At 43.7% G+C, this 13,650-nt stretch overlaps 1 pseudogene; it reads left to right on the top strand.

Annotated features, from left to right (window-relative positions):
* The first annotated feature begins 477 nt into the window (after nt 1-477).
* Nucleotides 478-13,213, top strand: LOC128830343 (uncharacterized; annotated as a pseudogene).
* Nucleotides 13,214-13,650: the final 437 nt, after the last annotated feature.

Genomic DNA, 13,650 nt, shown 5'->3' with positions numbered 1-13,650 from the left:
CAAGATCCAAAGGCTAGAAGTTGAAGCTTGACAAATTTAAACTGGAAATAAGGCACATATTCTCCATCACTGGCCATCTTTAAATCAGGATGCATGTTTTTCTAAAGGATGTGCTCTAGTTCAAATAGGAATTGCTTGGGGCATGTTCTATGACTGTGTTATACAGGAGGGCAGACTAGATGATCACAATGGTCCCTTCTGGCCTTGGACTATGAAAATGTGAAGGGTTTTTTACATATTCTATGAGGCACCCAGCACTTTTTTGAACATTGGGAAAAAATAAAGCTCCCAAGATTACTTAGGCTGGCACGTTCATATTAAGATGGCTCAATTCTTTTTTCGTGTATGTGTGTGCATTGCCTTTCCTTCTCCTCAATGCTCATGGGTTTTACAGCAAAAGCCAGGTTTTAGGAGAGATTTGTATGAGGTGACTTGGCAAAAAGGGTTGGGATTTGCCTCCCAGATATAAGGATTAGCATGGAAGAAAGCACAGAGATGTTAGCAAGAGAAGTGACTATTAAAGTTGGCATCACTGGCACAGTGGAGAGCATGGTGAGCTATAGGTATGCGCTGCATATTGTTGACACTTGAAGGACCCTGGAAAGTAAGGACGGGAAGTTTAATTTTGATGTGCAGCACAGTGGAGAGCCTGTAAAATAATTCAATCAATAATTCAATGATTTCAATCACTTTAAAAAAATCATTGATGTAAATCAGATTTCTAAAGCTAATTTTCAAAATCGAGTTATTATTTAGATTAAAATGTACGATTAACTAAATTATCAATGCTGTCTTTTTAATGCCACTATTGGTGATGTCTCTTATTTGAAATGTATAAAACTGCTAAAGGCAAAAAACTTGGGGCCTCGAATGTGCAACACACAAGCCAGTATGTAAACTTTACTGCATGAATAATTGAATTGACTTCAATGGCACTACTCCTGTGCTTAAAATACCTACGTGTTTGCAGCATAAGGGGCTAAAATAGTACTTTTGTTCAAAAAATTTCTTAGTGGCATAAAATCTGTATCACTTAAAAAGTTGCTTCAGGGTTAAGAAGAGAAAGTTATTTAGACTTTCCATATATTAACAAAGTTATTGTGAACTTTTTCATGTACACAGGCCAAAAGTTTCAAAAATAGGGACCATAAAGATAGGCTCCTAAGCCCATATGTAGGCACAAAGCTTCAAAAGCCAATGCTCCAAAGTGACTTAGGAGTACCAGGGCCAGCTCCAGGGTTTTGGCCGCCCCAAGCAGTCACAAAAAAAAAAAAAAAAAAAAAAGCCACGATCACAATCGCGATCTGTGGCAGCAATTCGGCGGAAGGTCCTTCGCTCCTAGCGGGAGTGAGGGACCGTCCGCCAAATTGCCGCTGAATAGCTGGACCTGCCGCCCCTGTCCGGAGTGGCCACCCCAAACACCAGCTTGCCAAGCTGGTGCCTGGAGCCGGCCCTGAGGAGTACAAGCATTGTGGATTTCATACTGGGAATACTGATGGAGGAGAACAGTCTAGTAGAAGCATTTATTTTCCTTGACTTATGTAAGTTCAACATATTAGAAGTTCATGTTGGTTACAAATATAGAATAAGCTGTTTGCTTATTAGTTCTGTGTTTGAGTTCATGTTGTTCTCAGAGTAAGGATGTTAATGAAGCCCTGCACTTGTCTTATTCAGCACAGATGAGCTTGTTAAGTGTGAAAACTCTTAGTAGAAAAAATGTCTATGTAAAGTCTGAAATTCTGTTGACAATTGGGAAACTAATTAAAGAACCAAGTACAAAACTTCCACTTTAGAAATTTAAGACTATAAAGTGGGAAGAAAGTAAAGAAGTATCAAATGTAAATCAATAATCGGATTTACATTTTTACAAAATAATGATTTAATTTTAATTGATTTTGAGGTGGGTTTTTTTTTAAATCCACCTTGAATTCAAATGATTAAACAATGAAATTCAGATCATGACAAAAGTGGAGTCTCAAATCTAGTCTGATAAAATTATTAATATTCATTATTTTCATTGCAGTAGCATCTAGGAACCCCAGTCAAGGACTAGGACCTGTATGTGCTAGGCACTATACAAACACAGAACAAAATAATGGTCCCTATCTCAAGGAGCTTACAATCTAAGTATAACATGAGAGACAGGTGGATACAGACAGTCTGAGCACTAGGAAGCAAAAAAACAATATTGGTCATCATGATAGGCAGTGGTCTCAGTACATCAGCTGCTTATCCATTGGCAAACATTTTGTAGGCATCACAGCAAAGGGGAATATTGAGGAGGGATTTGAATTAAAACAGTGGGGTGGCTTTGTTGATGTTTATGGGGTGCTTCTCCCATGTGCAAGGAGCAGAATGAGAAAACATGAAAGTACGTGTTTCAAAATTTAAAAAGTGGACAGTGAAGGCAAACATCATTGGCAGATCAGATGCAGGAGCTGACATCTCAATAGCATATGAGAAATGATAGGTAGCATGGGGATAGACTGTGAAGGGTCCTGAAAGTGAAGACAAGTAGTCAATATAAAACAGAAGCAGTTGCTTTGACCTGTACCATGTGAAGCAGGATGTCATCTTCAGAGTGAGAGATCCTCTCTGCACCAAGCACCTCGTTATCTTCACCAGCATATAGAAAAACAGGCAAGAAGCTGAGAATATGAAACAATGTATTTTTCTACCCCTGCAAATACAGTACATAAAGGGAGCTGATGTTATACAGAAGGTGGTGAATACAGCAAATTTTCCTGCAAATATTCATTCTAAGTTTCAATTGAATTTGCTAGCCTTGTGTGTTCACTTTATGTGAACATTTGTGTGATTGAGTTTTGTTGGCAAAAATGTTGAACACTCATACGCGAGAAGTAAATTTCAGCCCACGTCTCTGAATACTTATGAGAAGTTCATTTGAATCTAGCTTTCCATGAGCATTAATTCAGAAACCTGATTATATTTAAAAGCCACACTCATCCAATCATCTATCTGCATAAAATATTCAAAGTCAAATGGAGGATAGAATAAGCAACGAAAAGGTCAAAAATAGGCGCAGTTATCTATAAAAATACAAAGAGTATGGAAGAAGAAATGGACATATCTGGGACCTCTTTTAAGAATGCCTAATAATAGGCTACCTAAACAAGCATTTTTGGGCAACCTCAGGGCAGGGGACAGAGAGGCCAACCTAGAGACAGTTTAGCCACAATAATGGCTGAAGCAGCATCATTATATCCGAATATTAAACGCCTGGCAAAACAATTCCAAGATAGGGAGAATTAGCACTGTTTGACTTCTGCCTTATGCATCTGATGGTGCAGGAAGGATGATGGTGATGAACATAATGTAATCATAACTGAGCCACATGACTCAAATGTTGGAAGATTTAATTTTTGAATAACTAACCAGAGAATGAACAACATTGACAAAAATATTGTCAAAGAATGAAGACATTTAAGAACTGATCTGTTCCCAGACTTCCCACAAACAGAAAAAGAGGTGAAATTCATTCAACTACCTTATGAATTATTAGCTTAATGGCAATGCTAAGAATTGTTTCTGATGTCATGGATCATGCTCCTGTCTGGAGGTAATGAATCTACTGCAATATTTGGGATAGTCAATTGATATGTCAATGCACTTCAATACACAATATATTAAGTATGTCCCAGTTCCTTACTGGAGTGCTCCACATCAAATCCATCATGAATGCGTGGCAACAGGACACATAAGGATATTTTCAGTCCTCTTGTGGACTCTTTGAAATCTCGTCATCCTGTGCAGCTCCATAACTTCCACCAAAATTCATTCTTACGTCTTAATTTTCTTGAGGCAAAATGGCATCCCCAGTAGAGTGAGGTTACTGGTAACAGTAACTTCATTGGCCACCCAGCATACATGTTCCAGGATCCAACCTCTCCCATTGGTTGTGGATTCTGCTGTACCATTTCTGCACAAATAGAGCCTTTATTTAAGTGGGTTTGGTAAGATAATGTCTGCTACCATTGGAGGGATGAATTTTTGGGTAAATAATTTGGAAGACTGTCTGACTGCAAATTCGATGGTCACATCTCTTGCCAACAGGAGGGTTTGTGATGGGGTATATAAATGCCACACTGGGCCTGAAGGGGTTAAAAGACTATACTGGGCCCAGGTAGCCCACGCCTCTGGGCCTGCTGAGCATGCTCCAGCTGGAGGAATGGGTTAAAAGGAGCTCAGAAGCCCAGGCAAGTGCTGGTGAACAGGCTGCAGGAGAGAAGAACTCTTCTCTGGGAAGCTGGACAGAAGGTGGCCCCTTAGAGGGGATCACGGAGTGGGTGAGGCCCCCAGACAGTTCCTTCTCCAACCACCACCCCTTTTGACAACCAACAAGTGCGGCAAGGTCCTGCTCATTTTGTGAAACTATTGACTGTTTGGACTACAGGGATTGTACCCCAAACTGAAGGAGCACAGAGGCAGGAGGTAGACCAGGCAGCTGCCAAGCACGGATAGTGCTCCCTGAGAGAGAGACAGATGTTAGAGGTCAGGTGTGCTAACCAGTAGTCCACCTGGTCTTCTGAGCACCCTATCACAGGCAGTAAAGCTCTACACAGGCCACTTTGTCATTTTGAACTGATGTTACACCTTGCTTTTCTATTTATGGTGTCATTTCAGGAAATAAATAAATAATCTGAAAGAAAAAAATGGTATGTAATCACACACACTTATTCTCCAATACTCTTCTTGCCCTAATCCCAATGAAATATTTCAGTTAGTCACTCATGCAGATATACTACATTAATCTGTAGTAATGGCTCCATACACTGTGGTAATTGTATTGTAAATACCTTATGAGTGGTTAGCTGTCAGATGTGGGTTGTAAAATCTTAGGCAACAGTCCTGAAAAATTAAAGACTCTTTGTTGCATAAAGATCAGCTACATTAGTTTGGATTTAGCTAGATAGGGAAGGTATTACATCTGGTCTGTTTTCCTCTAGGGTTTAATGGGTGTCCTGCAGTGACTGAACAAGATGAAAACATTGTTTGAAACAGTATTACAGATGGTTAGGGTTTGGAAAATAGCTTTTACACGTTGGGGCAATTCTTTACATATTGACTGCTCCGCGGATGTATCCACTGATGACCCATTCTGCACTGTTTAAACCGCACAGAGCATTAGGAAAGGATTTCCTTTTCCTTTGAACCCTGGATTTCATTTTAATAGCTGAATTTCTGGCCAAGCATATCCTTCAAAATGTTGCAATTAGTGGGGTACTTCCAGGAAGGATTCAGTATCTAGTATTTGCTACAATGTCCTACCAATCAATACTGAAAGTCCCATACAAGTTATCCTAGAGCTAATCAAAACATATTGGACCTATTCCAAAGTCAATTTAAGACAACGGAAAGACTCTCAGTTAGACTTTGGGTCAGGCGTCTATTTCTTCTCAAGATACAAGATCAATCGTGGGTAATTGAAATTAGTTCCTAATAACTAAACATTGTGCTACTATTGTCAAATTCTTTCTATATAAAATCAATCTTGGGATTGAAGAATGCACAAATATTATAGCTGATTCACCTTTTTTAAAGGCCATTGTATGATCCAGTGTTCAGTTTAAGCCATAAGTTACCCATTCCCTTGCCCCTTTATGTAATTGAAAAGGTTCTGTCCCAACGATATTTTAAAACTGTATACAGTATATACTCCTCCTCTTGCAAGGCCTCATATAATGGCTTTCTTCTAGTCAGTTCCACTAATCTGTTTAACCAAGTGGCAATGAATGTTTAAAAAAGTTATTTAGTTTACTAAAAGGCCCAGAAAAAAATAAGAAGAAAGGACCTCAGAAACTTGATATCGGACGGATATTCCTGAATTGTGACAAGGTGTAAGAGCTGTCACTGGCATTAACGGTGGCAATGCAATTCAAAATAATTCTTACCCAGCTAAAATTAGCAATCACTTTTCCCGGGATTTACAGAATTGTGAATAATTTTCCATTTTCACTTTCAGCTTTTTTCCAAATACAAAATTCATACAGCTATTTTTTTCCCTGCAGAAGCCAACTTAGCTTCTAAAATAGCAAAATTTCTGATAAAATGGTGTTTCCCCCCGAGTCTGATTTAAAATAATTAATGAAAATGTCTGTTTTTAAAAGCAAATATTCATGAATCCAAAAGTGGGAGTTTTGCTCACATCTATCACTTCTTGCTTAATTTGAGGGTGATAGCCTTGGTCTGGTGGCTCATTCATGGAATATACAGAATCGAGTGTATATTCTACGTAAATGAGTTAGCTTTTATTTTGCTCTATGGAATTCTAGTTTTATGTACTAGAGCAGTGACTAAGAAACCCTACTTCAGCTAAATTACCTCCATTTATCCTTCCTTACTTTCTGGTTCAGAAATAAGTAATTTTCCTAAATGGACTGTTTTCACCTGTTGTCCAGCAGCCCCTCTCCATCCTTAAACAGGCAAATTCATTATTAAGTATATTGTGTCAAGTGTTCTGAGTCACCTCTAGAGAATCAGCTGTTTTATGTGACTGGTATTATGGGCACACAAATATCCTTATACTGTTCTTTGGTTGTTTAAGATTCTCCAACAACAACAAAATTATTCTCTGTTTCAGATTATGAGCTAGAGCTGAGCAAATAATTTGCGATAACTAATTTATTTGACAAATGTAGCCTGTTTTCCTGCTCCCAGAATATCCACAAGGGGATCACAATTTCCTTGAATTTATCATTTATTTAAATTTCTTTAATGACTATCTTGTCAAATTTATTACTCTGTGAACTGACTGAGAATATTAAAAATTAGATTGGGGGTGCTTAGTCATCATTGGTCAGATAAGATAGATAGTATCGTTTCCATTTCATATGGATTTTGGTCCCTTTCATTTATGTACTAAAGTGACTTAAAATATTTAAGCAGGGCTGTTCGTTAGCTTTGTAAAATTTCAGTTTGAAAGAAATTATTAGTGCAACTCAGTTTGGTCCGTATCCCTAGTTTTTGGCTGCCAAATTTGAACATATCAATCCTAGTGGAGGACTGAGCATGGCAGAGATGGGGGGAGGGATAGCTCAGTGGTTTGAGCATTGGCCTGCTACGTAGTTCAAGCCTTGCAGGGGCCATTTAGGGAAGTGGGATAAAAATCTGTCTGGGGATTGGTCCTGCTTTGAGCAGGGGGTTGGACTAGATGACTTCCTGAGGTCCCTTCCAACCCTGATATTCTATGATTAACAGCAGGACAGGGCTTATTGAAAACCTAATTTGGCCTGCAGAATCTTCACTCCTGTACGGTGATGCTCAGGAAGTAAAGAACCTGTTTAAGCGCTATCATGTCTTTTAGAAATGATCTGATTTAAAGAATTCAAGTGATGGTGGACCCAGCACAGGCTACATTCACAAAGAAACTAACTTTTAGGCACCTAGACAATCACTGGGATTCACAAAGCTTGTGTTAGGTGCTTAGACTCCCTGTACAATGAATGGAGAGACTCAGGTGCCTCAAAATGGGATTCACAAAAGCTGGCACATTGGTGGGGGAGCTGCCTAAGGAGATGACAAGAAGGAGTGGAAATCACTTTGGTAGTGCTAATGAGGCTAATGTAAGCAAGGTGGCCCTTTTCAAACAGTTGACAAGAAGGTGTGAGTATCAGCAGGGGGTTTTAGCCCATGAAAGCTTATGCCCAAATAAATGTGTTCGTCTCTAAGGTGCCACAAGGACTCCTTGTTGTTTTTGCGGATACAGACTAACATGGCTGCCACTCTGAAATATGAGAATGACTTTGTAACCTGGTGGGTGGAGCACTCACCCAGGAGGTGGGAGACCAGGGATCCAATTCCTCTTCCCAAAGATTCCCTACGTAGAGTAGAGCTGCATTTTACAGCTGAGTCTGTCTCTCAGCATCCTGGCTACTGATACAGGGCCATATCCTGCCATCCTTACTCCACCCTTAACCTGGCAAAAGTCCCACCGAGCATGGAAAGGTAATGCTGCCACTGCATTCTGTGAAAGGACCTGGGTCTCCAGGGCTATCAATCCAGCACCATTCACAATACCAAATACAGTTTAAAAATGGGAGTCATAACAGACGCTGACAGATTGTTAAGTATAGCGGCGCTAACAAGTAGAATATCTCAAATAATGTAGCTTCTAGCCCTGGGAAATTATTCTACAGCAGGGGTAGGCAATCTATGGCATGCATGCCGAAGGCAGCACACAAGCTGATTTTCAGTGGCATTCACACTGCCTGGGTCCTGGCCACTGGTTTGGGGGGCTCTGCATTTTAATTTAATTTTAAATGAAGCTTCTTAAACATTTTAAAAACCTTATTTACTTTACATACAACAATAGTTTAGTTCTAGATTATAGACTTATAGAAAGAGACCTTCTAAAAACGTTAAAATGTCTGACTGGCACGCAAAACCTTAAATTAGAGTGACTAAATGAAGACTCGGCACACCACTTCTGAAAGGTTGCCGACCCCTGTTCTACAGTCTGCTGGATCTTGCTGAAAGGAAGGGTTTTCTGATATTTGTCCTAAATTTTCCCTCTATCAGTGTGTAGTAGTGCAGGTGGCTCACTCCAGCAGGGGGTGGGGAAGAGGCAGCCAAGGAGGCTATGGAAACCTGGAGCTAATTAGGGCGAGGCTTGTTTGAAGCCAGACAGGAGGCAGCTGCTGGGGCAGCCCAGATATAAGGAGCTGCCCAGCAGAGCAGAGGAGAGTCTCTCCCTGACAAGCAAGGAAGGAGGACTGGCCCCCAGGGATAGCACTTGAGATAGAGCAGTGCTGGGCAGGCTCAGGGGAGTGGAGGGTGAGCTCTGGCCTGTTACCTGCTAGGCTGCAGGCCCCTACCAGAAAGGGCCAAGAAGGTGCAAGGGCCAAGGGGAAGTGGCCCAGGGACAATAGGCAGACAAGGGGAGAGAAGGGGGGCAGAGAGGCTGCCGCTAGAGGGTCCCTGGGTCGGGACCCAGAGTAGTGGGTGGACCTGGGTCCCCCCTTGCACTGCACCTGGCTGTGGAGGAGCATGGTCAATACAGACTGCAACTTGCCCCTTAAGTTAGGGGCTAGACTTTGGGTTGTGGTTGGCCCCTGAAATGGGTGCAAGCCAAAGGACTGCCATGACCCCCAGAAGGGGGGTGAGGAAGAAGTAGTGGGCACTGCCGGAGGTCAGTGTCCTGAAGAGGACACCGCCGAATGGGGGAGCAACTTGGGTCCGAAACAGCAGAGTAGAGCAGACAATGGGCAAGACACCACCTGCAGAGGGCGCTCCGGAGCTGGACTGAGCTAATTATCGGTGCAACCAGCAGGAGGCGCCAGCAGTGGTGAGTCCTGACCCCATTACACAGTATCACTCTGTTCCCCATCGTTATACACTTTGTACTACATTAACCAACCCCTCTCCTGCCTGAATAGCTTATTCCTTTGAAATAGTTACCAGGCCTTCTTATAGACAGTATTTAGCTAAGCTGAAGGGGTGTATTAGGTTGTCAGGGAGGGATAGTACCTCTGATGGGGGAGCAGTCGTACTCCTAGGAGTAGCTCATCCACTTTGGTCCCCACTTGACACCCAGCTCTCACCTGTGGCTCCAAGTAGCTGTCAGCATGCGACAGCAGCCACACCCTGGAGACCGTCTCGACTGGGGGGCTAAACCAGGTGAGGGTAGCTGATGAGTATGAGACTCTCGGTGAATTAGGGCCTATCTACCCATTGCATGCAAAGGCTGGATCCGGCTGACTGAGGCAACCTGGTTCAACCTGGTTTAATGGTCAGGAAGGCAGTGACAGCAAGCTTTGTGGAACGCTTAATAGCACGACAAGACATGTAGGCGTCCTGGTCATCCACTGCGCCCTGCGCTATCTCCAGCCGTCTTGACTTCTGTCCTGCCACTGGATACAGATAGGAACTGGGAAGAGAGAGTGAGGCTGACATTGCGCAACTCTCCCTCACTTTAATCCAATTCACGCACAAGTCTCGACATCATATCATATCATATTACATCATATCAAATCCTGTGGCGATGGGCGAGCGACAGAGCAGCAGGTGTGGATATACTGGGAGTTGTAGCCACGGACCTGCACATAGGCGGCTCAGGCATAATGGTCGTTCCTCACTGACCGAAGCAGCGGTGGAGCTAGGCATCTTCTTGAGCGACTGAGCAGCCCTATTCAGGATTGCACTGCTCACCTCCATAGAACGAGGAGGGGGCTAGAAAAGGTGCCCTAAACATTGCCTGCTTCACCTTACCCTGGCCAGCGTACCGCGGCTGGCGAGGATCCCATAAAAGCGATCGAACAAAAACAAAAACAAAACTTAGAGTCACACCGATCACTATTGGCACATGGAATGTGCTCACGTTACTGGACAACATCACGGCAGACAGACCGGAGAGAAGAACAGCACTTGTCGCTAGAGAGCTCGCACGCTACAACATTGACATTGCAGCCCTTAGCGAAACTCGCTTTGCTAATGAAGGACAGCTGTCCGAGTCAGGTGGTGGCTACACATTCTTCTGGAGTGGCCGCAGCAGTGATGAGCGTCGCGAATCTGGAGTTGGCTTCACCATCAAGAATCATCTTGTTCGGAAACTTGCCAGTTCCCCCAAGGGTATGAATGACCGGCTCATGACAATGCAGCTTCCGCTTCAAAAAGGAAAACAAGCTACTTTGATCAGCGCATATGCTCCTACAATGACCAACCCAGAGGATGTGAAGGATAAATTCTACGAAGAACTAGATACTCTGGTATCGTCAGTGCACCGCACAGACAAGCTGATTCTGCTTGGTGATTTTAATGCAAGAGTCGGATGCGATGCCGCAGCCTGGGAAGGAGTCATCGGGAAAAATGAAGTGGGAAAGTGTAACGGTCTGTTACTGCTGAAAACTTGTGCAGCACATGACCTTCTGATCAGCAATACGGTCTTCCGCCTTCCTACCCGTAACAGGACTTCGTGGATGCATCCCCGTTCAAGCCCTGGCATTTGATCGATTATGTCATCATCAGGAGAAGGGATAGACAAGATGTCAGGGTTACAAAAGCTATGTGTGGTGCTGACTGTTGGATGAATCATAGGTTCATAGTATCCAAAATGAAGCTCCGTATCATGCCGAAGAGATGACCACAAGGCTGTAAGGCTTTCAAAAGGATCAACGTGTCAAAGCTGAAGAACAGCCACATCACTGAAAATCTAGCGGAAGACCTAGAGAATGAACTTGCTGATCTTCGTATTGAGGATGACGCTGAGAAAGACTGGGAGCGATTCCGCAACACTGTCCATACAGCTGCATCGAAGGTATTGGGGCCCTCCATATGCAGGCGGCAAGACTGGTTTGATTAAAATGAAGCAGAAATCCAGGCCTTACTTGCTGGGAAGCACCGCCTGCATCGTGCATATCAAAACGATCCATCCTCAGCGGCAAAGAAGACCGCCTTTATCAACGCTCACAGAACAGTACAGAACCGACTGCGCAAAATGCGGGAATTGTGGCTGAGCGCCAAAGCAGAAGAAATACGGGCATATGCGGACAGGAACGACTGTAAGCAGTTTTATGAAGCCCTTAACACACTCTATGGTCCACAGTCTTCTGGGAGCTTTCCCCTCCTGAACTCTGATGGTACTGTGCTCCTTACAGAGAAGACGCAGATTCTCCAGAGATGGGCTGAACACTTTGAAGCAATTCTCAATCGCCCCTCAGTCATCAATGATGAGGCCATTGACAAGATGCCCCAGGTTGCAGTCAATGATTCCATGGATGCTTCACCAGAAGAGGACGAAGTGAAGAAAGCTATCAATCAGCTGTCAAGTGGCAAAGCCCCAGGGTCAGATGCCATACCAGCAGAGGTGTACAAAGTTGGTGGACCTGTGCTGCTACGGAAACTCACTGAGCTGTTTCAGTCCTTCTGGAAGCAGGGAACCATTCCACAAGAATTTAGAGACGCGTCCATCTTGCACCTCTATAAGAGGAAGGGCAATCGCCAGGTATGCGACAATCACCGTGGCATCTTGCTGCTTTCTACAGCGGGGAAAGTTCTTGCACAGGTTCTGTTGAACTGATTGATCACTCACCTGGAGAAGGGCTTACTGCCAGAATCACAGTGTGGCTTCTGCAAGGGACGTGGGACTATTGACATGATCTTCGCTGTGCGTCAGTTAAGGAGAAATGTCAAGAGCAGAACTGTGAACTCTACACAACTTTTGAGGACCTCACGAAAGCATTTGACTCTGTCAGTCGCCAGAGCCTGTGGAGGATCATGTAGAAATTTGGCTGTCCAGACAGATTTATATGAATGGTACTTCAACTTCATCACGGTATGATGGCTTGTGTCCTGGATGACGGTGAAACATCTGAGGCCTTCCCAGTCACTAACGGCATCAAGCAAGGGTGTGTTTTAGCACCCACTTTGTCCAGCATGATATTCTCTGCCACTTTGACTGATGCCTTTCAACACTGCACTGAAGGAATAGGCCTGAAGTATAGAACTGACGGGAAACTATTTAATCTGAGGCGACTGCGTGCCATCACCAAGGTGAAGGAAACTGTACTTCGAGACTTTCTCTTTGTCGATGATTGTGCTCTGAATGCTAGTACAGAGCCAGAAATGCAAGCCAGTATGGACAAGTTTTCAACTGCATGCAACAACTTCGGTCTCACCATTAACATCAAGAAGACTGAGGTCATGCACCAGCCAGCTCCCCACGCTTCGTACTCAGAACCGTCCATCACTATAAATGGACAGACTTCAGACAGTGGACCACTTCACGTACCTGGGCAATACCCTTTCCCGAGCAGTGTCAATTGATGATGAAGTAAACTGAAGAATTGCTAAAGCCAGCTCTGCATTTGGCCGATCGCGCTCCAATGTTTGGGAACGTCGAGGGATCAGCCTACCAACGAAGCTGAAGCTCTACCAAGCAGTGATGCTTCCAACTCTGCTGTACGCCTGTGAGACGTGGACTGTCTATCGGAGTCATGCACGAAGGCTCAATCACTTCCACATTTCCTGTCTGCGAAAGCTTCTAAAAATCAGATGGCAGGACAAAATGCCCGATACTGATATCCTTACTAGAGCCAGTCTGCCGTCAGTTCACACATTGCTGATGAGAGCCCAGACCAGGTGGGCCGGACATGTTGTGAGAATGTCAGATGAACGCATTCCTAAACAGCTCTTCTACGGAGAACTCACTCAGGGAAAGCGTTCCCATGGAGGACAAAAGAAGCAGTTCAAGGACACGCTGAAGACCTCTTTGAAGTCCTTCGAGATCAACACCGCCACATGGGAAACCTTCACACTGAACTGTTCAGCATGGCGCAGCTTCATTCACACAGGCAGTAATACCTCTGAGGCGAAAAAAAGCATGAGCTGCGCAAGTCCAGAGCTGCTCGTACATCATCGACAGTGCCATTACATGTCTCCCCGACGTGTGACAGGACGGTCCATGCCCGAATCGGACTGATCAGTCATCTTCGGACGCACAGAGCCCGGTCATCGAAAGAATGAGTTGTTGAGGTCTTCATCGATAACGATGGACGAACATCATTTAGCTAAGCTGTGATTAGCTGTTTTATATTTTCTCACCTATGTCAGATCTCTGCTCTCCCCTGAACTTTCCTCCAATTTATATCTTTCTAGGATCAATATGCCCCAAACTATTTATCAGAATTTGAAAAG

The sequence above is a fragment of the Malaclemys terrapin genome, chromosome 1, assembly GCF_027887155.1.
Source record: "Malaclemys terrapin pileata isolate rMalTer1 chromosome 1, rMalTer1.hap1, whole genome shotgun sequence".
In the NCBI taxonomy this organism is placed as follows: Eukaryota; Metazoa; Chordata; order Testudines; family Emydidae; genus Malaclemys; species Malaclemys terrapin.
This window is presented reverse-complemented; position numbering and strand designations above follow the sequence as displayed.